The sequence below is a fragment of the Furipterus horrens genome, unplaced genomic scaffold (genome assembly GCF_987537825.1).
Source record: "Furipterus horrens unplaced genomic scaffold, mFurHor1.1.pri manual_scaffold_10, whole genome shotgun sequence".
Taxonomy (NCBI): Eukaryota; Metazoa; Chordata; class Mammalia; order Chiroptera; family Furipteridae; genus Furipterus; species Furipterus horrens.
In genome coordinates, this window is record NW_028327180.1 from 72,462,953 (window position 1) to 72,471,544 (window position 8,592).

Genomic DNA, 8,592 nt, shown 5'->3' on the forward strand with positions numbered 1-8,592 from the left:
AGCCATTACACAGATGAGAAAAATGAGTTTAAGTCCTTTCCTGGCCCAAGGTCACACAGCGAATACATAACTAAATCTGGATTCAGACCACCCTGTTTCTTCAACCTGTAATACAGGAAGCAGAATAAACCCCGGCGCCATCAGACGAGAGATCATTCCAGTTTAATATTAGTTCTGGCAAACGGGAAACCGCTACACTGGTGAAGCAAGACCCCCGTACACACACACCCACGCCGGCTGCCCTGCAGCCTGGGAAAATCATTCTCATTCTCCCCTGCCACACCGTGGGGACTCCAGAGCTGGAGCTGGCCCTGGCTCCGGAATCAGCACGCCGCCGCCGGTGTCGCCACCACTCACCAACCAGCGTGGAGAGTCGCAGTTTGTGCGTCTCATCTACAACCGGGGACCAGGCCCAAGCCTCGTTACCTGCTCGAGCGCTTGGACACAGAAGGCGCTGTGCGGCCCTCTGGAGTCCCGAAGAAGCAGAGCGTGGACCCTCCCCTTCCTTTTCTGAGCACCCGGGAGGGTCCTAGCCGGGCCGGGCTGAGGGTGCCCCGTCCGGTGTTTTGGGGGCTGAAACCCACACAGCAGTCCCGGCCCGGCAGCCCTTCCCTATCTCGCGCGCACGGAGCGCGGTCCCCACCGTACCTTCCGGCCGCCCCACGGTGCCGAGCCCGAAAGTTCCGCCCTCCGCTCTAAGCTCCAGGTCCCCCACGGTCTCACGCCAGATCTGCCTGGAGACGCCCAGCTCAACCTGCGCACCGCCTCTTCCGTCTTAAGAGCTGTCAGCTGAGCCAGCTGGATCCGGCTCGGCAGCCCGGAGGCAGCCGCTGTGTTCGCCACGCTCCTCGGCCGCCCCCCGCAGGCCGAAGGCGGCGCTGCAAGCGGGACAACGTGACTCCCACATCGCCAGCCAAAGTACGTGCACTGGAAGAAGTTGATACAATGTAGATCTGGGACCCTGTCCCCAGCGGGCTCCTTTCAGTAGTTCTGGGATAGAACCCGGGATTTAGAATTTTTATGAGACCCAGAGGTGAATGCGAGGCAGCGGTCTGCGTGGCAGACACTCACATTAACAATCCCGGACCTGCGCTTCCATGTAGGTTCAAACAAGCCTCCTCTCCCGCCTCTCCCTCCTCTCCTCCCACCTACCGTCTTAGAAATGCTGCTCATCCTTCTGGCACCTTCACGTTGAAAGTGTTCACTCATTGTTCATTTTATAGCAATAATAACTACTACATTAACTGAGCGATTAGGATGCTTCAAGTACTGTGCTAAGTGTTTTATATACATTGTTTATCTTCACTATAACCTTATAATTTAGGTACTATTTGTTGTTCTCACTTTATAAATGGGGAAACTGAAACTTAAGAGAAGTTCAAAAACTTACCAAAGGACACATCATTGTTAAGAGGCTGCGCGGGAATTAAAATTACATGTCCTCTACCGCATGCCATGTAAAAAATTTAACTAGAAAGTATCAAAGACCTATATGTGAGAACTAAAACTAACCATAAAAATCCGAGGAGAAAATGTAGGAGTAAATCTTCATGAACTTGAAATTAGGCAGTAGTTTATTAGATATGACACCAAAACACAAGCATCAACAACAACAACAAAATAGGTAAATTGGATTCATCAAAATGAAAAGCGTATATGCTTAAAAAAAAAAAATAGTATTGCCGTGACAAGTGTGGCTCAGTTGGTTGGGCGTCTCTTCGCCGGGGCAAAGTGAAAGGTCAGGGGTGTCATTCGCTCCACCCCCTCTCCTCCTCCCAACAGCTGTCATCCTGCTCTCCATCTATGAGTGTCTCCTTTGCTTGTTAGTTCCATTTGTTCGTTAGAGTAGACATATGGGTGAAATCATATGGTGTTTGTCCTTCTCTGACTGGCTTATTTCACTTAGCATAATGTTCTCCAGGTCCATCCGTGCTGTCACAAAGGGTAAAATTTTCTTCTTTTTTATGGCTGAGTAGTGTTCCATTGTGTAAATGTCCCATAGTTGTTTTATCCACTCATCTACTGACGGACACTTGGGCTGCTTCCATATATTGTCAATTGTAAGTAATGGGAAACTTTTGAAATGCAAATAATCCCTTCCTCTAAACCATTGGTTTGGTTTTCTTTCTTCACATAGAACCTAATCAGCCCAATTCTCACCTTGCTTCAGAAATTTTCTGTCCTGTAAATTTTGACTGTCACAGAGCAGAGAACTAACTATCTCTGTAATAAATATCAAAAGCAGAAACATACTGTTTAAAAATGCAAAGGAAGGAAGAACAATCTCTGAAGTCATTCACTAATGTCATTATTCATGTTTAGCCAAAGGACATAAAACCAAGAGCAAATCACATGTAACCCTACTTCAGAATGCTCCAAGGTGAGACCATGAATCAATCCTGCAGAGACTTCCCAGATGCAAAGAACGCGGGGGCCTAACAACTATCTCGGGAAATTCTAAGTCAGACCAGGAGGTGAATGGTGACATCATGCTGTGACCTCAAGTCAGAGGATGCAAGGTGGAGGGAATAGGAGGATTTTAAAGCAGTGTTAATAATTTGGATGACTGTTTAAAGTGAACTAAACATTTAGAACTCTGTGCTCAAGGACACTAGATGATGGAGTCGAGGGCTAGGAGAGGATGGGGTGTGTGACCTAGACGAGAGGGCAAGAACCAAGGCATTGGGTGGAGAAGCAGGAGTGAGTCATAGTCTACCTCTGGCACTGTGGGGGCCATCAATGCGCACTTCTTCTCATCCATTGCTGGCATCCAATAGGTGTCCAGAGACTTTCCTGAGCTCATCCCATCTGTCCAGTGAAGACAGCCTCCTTTTCAATGGCCATCACTCGCAGGTACCCCGAAATGAGCCTTGACACATAGAGGCGCATCAGTGTGGAAGGGAAAGCCCTGCCCCAACTCTGGGAAAGGACTGGACAGTGGTGAGCCCTACCCAAGTGCAGGAGTATCACTGACTTCCTGCTGTATTTCCTCTTCTTGTAGATCTTAAAAGTTTTATTATTATCACATGAGAATCTGAAAAATTGGTTTCTCTTTAAAATAGGGGTCTCATTCTTTGAAAAAAAAATGGAGCTACTACACTAGAATCACAATTATAAAGGATTAACAATCAGAGTGGTACTCATGTCCTACTCATGCTCTAAATGCTGTGTACTAAGCTAAACCTTACATAGCAACTGTATAACATAGTTAACCATCATTAATACCCCTATTTTAAAGCTAAGGAGACTGATCACAGAGAAATTAAGTGACTTGCCACTAGCACTCACATGGTAAATTATGGAGCCATGCTTTGAGCCCAGGCAATTGGAGTCATGAGCCCCACATCATTAACCCCAAGGCTATGCTTAAATCAAGTTAATACCTTGCTCAAGGGAAGTGATCAGTGGGGTCTATAAGGAAAAATAACCAGATCGTCCCTGGTTAGTGCAGCTCAAACAATACCTTAGGTCATCCCAGTGTTATATAAAAACAAACTCCTAAAAATGTTTGAGGTCGCTGATGGTATAAAATGTTTTCTGTGCTTCCGAAGCAAGTAAAATTTGATTTACAATAATAGACACAGAATGATTGTGTTTATACTTGCAACCTGGCATTTTATTATTATTCCCCTGAATAACAGTGAAAAGAGTTTTGTAACCCCCAGGTAACATGGCTCTGTAAGACGGAAAGAGGGGTGAGATTTAGCAGCAGCTGCCATCATAAATCAGTGTGTGGTTGCTTCTCTCAGAGCTCCAGGCTCAACTCCTGGCTGTCATAAACTTATAAAGGGAAGCCCCATGAGAATTTATGTAAGGAGGGAAGACTCATTTTCCTTCCAGCATGAACCTTTCTGAAGCAAGGTGAGAACTGGGCTGATTAGATTCCATGTGAAGAAAGAAAACCAAATCAATGGTTTAGAGGAAGGGAAAATGTAGGTCAACTTCAGCTACTTCCCTTACTGCGCCCCCCCCCCAAATTGACCTTGTAAACAGAAAAGGACTTTCTGAATTCAATAAATAAATGAAAGACTGGATAACTGAATAAATTAATGAATGAGTGTGATCCAGGCTTCCTCCAGGGTGGTTCTTACACTGTGAGAACAATTCGATCTTGGACCACCCAGAAATGCTGAATACATAACAAGGCCAATCAACACAGTCAGCTTCTGAATATTCATGCACAGATGATGCTCCCAGTCAATATGTTTAATTTTTGTGTTTACTGATAGATGTTCAAATTCACTTAGCAAACCGAAATTCTAAAAATACCGAAAACAAAAACAAAACCCAACCCACAACAACAAAAAAAAAAACAGAAAAGAAACTTGTGTAGAGAGCTTACATTATTTCTATATGGGACTGCCAGATAAAAATAATTTCATTGTTTAGCTGATTCATATTTAACTGGGCCCTGTATCTTTATTTGTTAGATCTGGCAACCTATTTCTGGGCTAATAACCCTATGTAGAAGAGAGGGCTGAGGACAGTACCCGGGAACCATGCCCATACCTGGGAGTCAGAAGCAAGGAAAACCAAAGGAGGAATCAGAGAGGCAGACAGAAGAGTCCGCAAAAATCTGGAGGGAGAACCAGGTGTCCACAGAGCTTCTCCTGAACAGTGACGCAGGCCCAGAGGAGTGGTGGGGACCAGGAGGATGCTCAGTAAGAAAGACCTAGTGGCTGTAGAGTATGGCCCTTACAAAGTTGCTGGTGCTTCTAAGAAGTTCTAAATCAGTGGTTCTCAGTGAGGTTGGGGTGGAAATGGGGTGCATATTAGAATGACCTATAGCATATCAGAACTGAAATGTATATGTTGCAAATAGCCTACTTCCCCTCTGCAGGTTGGGGAGAGAAACATAATGTATGTGTAACCCTTATCAACTGAGAATTTATGTGGTCCAGCTTGGGGGCTGTGTTGTGGTTACTAAAGCAAAAAATAAGTTATAAATACTTTCTTGCATTTTTCTTGAAAACCAAGAAAGAGATCCCTAGTTTACAACAAGTCATTCGAAAGTCCTTATCTTCAGTCTACTTCCTTGCTCTTCTCTAGTGCACCCTTCCATGATTTCCATAACCTTCAGCTACTCCCCTTCCCCATCTATTTCTCCTTTTGTTAAGTAGATCAATGAGACCTCTATTCCCAGCAAAATGGTCCAACTTCCCCAACTCTGTCTCAAATGATCTGAAAGATGAAGCTTTTTTGAAGAGGGGAAAATAGAGCTGACAATTATTACGGTTTTTTTGGCAGGCTGGGAAACAGAAAAGTATGCATTTTCTTGCCCTGTCCCTGGTAATTTGAAAAACTTTCCAAATGATTCTTATATCTGGCTCACTTTGTGTCTTAACTCAGACAGAAAGCCTTCTTATTTCTTGAAAAATCCTATTTCTTGACAAATTTCTCCATGCAAAGTTCTTCTTTCTGCACTGGATCCAGAAAGAGGTTTCACTGTGTGGGTGTGGATATCTGTCATCTGTCCCTACAAAGACCACAGAGTGCTGTGCCACCAGTAGGTGGCCCTGAACATCTACCTGAATCTCATAGTGAAGATTCCTGGCTAGACTGTTCTAAGTTCTACAAGATCCTGCAAAAAGAAAAAAAAAAAAAGGCAGACCTTAGGTGTTCCAGTCACCTTGCCAACAGGAATCGTCCTGAGGGTGAAGCTCCCCAGCGTCATCAAGCTGCCTTGGTGGTGGGGACTCTGTGGCTATGACAGCTGCTAGGCAGATTCACAAGGAGCCCTGGGGTGGGCAGCCAGCCAGGCAGGACATTGGGAGTATGGGACATGATCTTAGCCTTCCAGAAGGCCTGTGACTCCCCCAAGGGTCAGAGTCCCACTCTGCTGGGCTGAATCCTCAAGGTTCTTTAGGACTCCAAGTGTTTTTGAAAAGGTCCCTTGACTCCTGCCCCTCCCATTCCACCCCCGAACCCCTGTTCATGGTGAAGGACTTAAGTGTGAACAATCCCAAGTCTGGTGGTGAGCAAGGCCTTCAAGCAGCAACCCCAATCAACCCCTTAAAAAAAACGTTTCAGACTTGAGAGAGGCTATGCTCAGTTGTTTCAAAACTTGGGGCGATGAAGGCTTTCTAGACATATTCCAGTGACACCTCCATTCACCCCCTGACATGTGGCTGCCAATGATCAACTGACCCTTGTAGCTAGAAAGAAAAAAAAAGAAAATTACTGAAGAAGACCCCATTCACAGAGGAAATTGCCTTTAAAAAGTCCGTGGCCTTGTTTGCTGGCTTTGGATTCTTTTTTTCTTTTCCAGTCTTTATTTAATCCTCACCCAAGGATATGTTCATTGATTCTAGAGAGAGAAAAAGGGAGAGAGAGAGAAAGAAACATCAGTCAGCCACCCCTCATATGCTCCCTGACCAGGGATTGAATCCACAACCTAGGTATCAACCAGGAATCGAACCTACATCCTATTGCTATACCAGACAACGCTCAGCTGGCCAGGGTTGGCTTTGTATTCTTCAAAAGTTGTCTTAGCTTCATGCCCCCAATGTTAATAAAACAAAAACAACAAAACTACCTATGAAATTCAAATTCAGACTTTCTCATGTCCTGAGTCCATTTTTTGCATCCATGGTCTCAGTCAAGGCCACACGTGTGCACCCCCCCACACACACACAGAATGCACACAAACATACTGTATATATAACAATGTCCTTTCGAGAATATAAATGTTAACACCTCTAAAATCATGAATTCCATCATTCTTCCTGTAGGCACTGGGTCATATTAGGTTTCTCATTGAGACAAATGGTGTCATCTTGTATGTTCTCGTAGCAGGGGTCTGGAGTTGTGGATGTTTGTGAACTCCCGGCACCCACCTCTCTACCTCTGTGCCTTTTCCTCTGCCTTTGGCCACCAGGTGGCATTCCGGAAACATTCTCAGCACTAGGGTTTTCTATGCTAAGGCTTTTTTGCTTTACTGCCAACTGGCCTTCTTCCCTCCTTCTTCTTTATTCCCTTCCAATCCAGAGTGCAGCCAGAGGGGCTTTCTGGAGGGCAAATCTGTGTGATATTGCTCAATTTACCTAACCCTCTCCAACCAGGGTCTTTGCCCTGATGGCATGGGTGCGAGGGTGACACGAGGCGATGTAAGTCATTGAAACACAGGGAGCCTTGGGAATTGAGCTTTCCAATTGAAGATATGAATGAAAGACCATTGTCACCATTTGCATATGAGGCATAAAACCTGGGAAATGATACTGGGTGAAAAAATAGTCTCCTGTATTGAGAGCTTTCTCTTTTCCAGGCACTGTGCTGAGCCCTTACATGTATCAGCTCATTGAATTCTTACCAGACTCAGGAGGTGGGTTATAGCTGCACTCTACAGAGAAGGAAACTGAGGCCCAACGTCTCCAAGCTAGTGAGTGTTCTGTCTGTCTTGAGAGCCATGCTGTAGGAAATGGCCCCGTGCTGGGGCCCACGGGCTTCAGGAAGATGGTTGGGAAACCTCCAGAAGTGGAACATGGGGTGAAAGGAGAGGGTGTGGGGAAGAAACAGCACAGGGGAAGGAAGGGAGCGGAGGTGGGGTTTAGCCTAAGGAGGTCCCTTAGCCACCCTTGTTCTAATGAGCACAGGCCTCCAGGCCAACAGGCTCTGATTGGAGTCACTTTTGCCCCAACAGGGTACCTCTGGTCTCAAGGACTTAGCTGCAAACACCCATCTAGGGGAAGCTGGTCCTTAATTCCCACTACTTCAAATGCTTCATAAACCTTCGGATTCAACCTTGAGGTAGGGTATAAGCCTGGGAGACGGCTGGGGACGGTAGACTGAGGTGGGAACTGAGAAGCAGCAAGCCACCTCAAAGGCCACCCAAGCAAACTGCCCACTCACCTCCTTCCTGGGCCTTGTCTCTACATGGAGCGGAATGGGAGGGAAGGCACACCCCAAAATATCCTGGAGGAGTGGGGGGGTGGGCAGCAAGAGGGTATCATCCAGGGGACTCCGCCGTAAACAGCAATGGGGAGAGAAAAATTGGAGGAAGGGAGGGAAAGGGAGAGGAAGATGTGGGAGAGGGAAAAGTCTAAACTCTCCAAGACACAGGCGGTGGAAGCTAGGGGATTCCCCAGACAGGAGCTCAGGCTGGACCAGATGCTGAGAACAATGGGCCTCTAGGCTGAGAAGCAGGAAGGGAAGGGGGTAGGGGGAAGTTACATGGTCAGGCCAGGGAGGTCCTTGTGCTTCAGGAGCCAAGGCCATGGGCACTCTCATGGGTCTCAGTGTGAGAGCCAGAGTCAGCCACATGTGGGAGGAGCTGTGCACATCATGACAGCCACTGCTAACAATAACTTCATTGCCTGTGACTCTGGCCAGGCCCAGGCCCTTCATGCACCATTTCATTTCATCCTCAGTTTCCTGCTGGAGAGCTACCCTTCTTATTCCCATTCACACTCTAAAAAGGAGGTGGTAAAAGCCCAGAGAGGCTCAGTGACTTGTCCCACATGTCCCAGCTGGTAAGCTGCAGAGTCTGGATTTGAACCCAGGGAGTTTGTCTCTGATGGCCACTCCCTTAATCACAGCTGCTTCCTATGCAACAAAAGTGGGTGATCAAAACAGGGTCAAGATTAAAGGTAGATG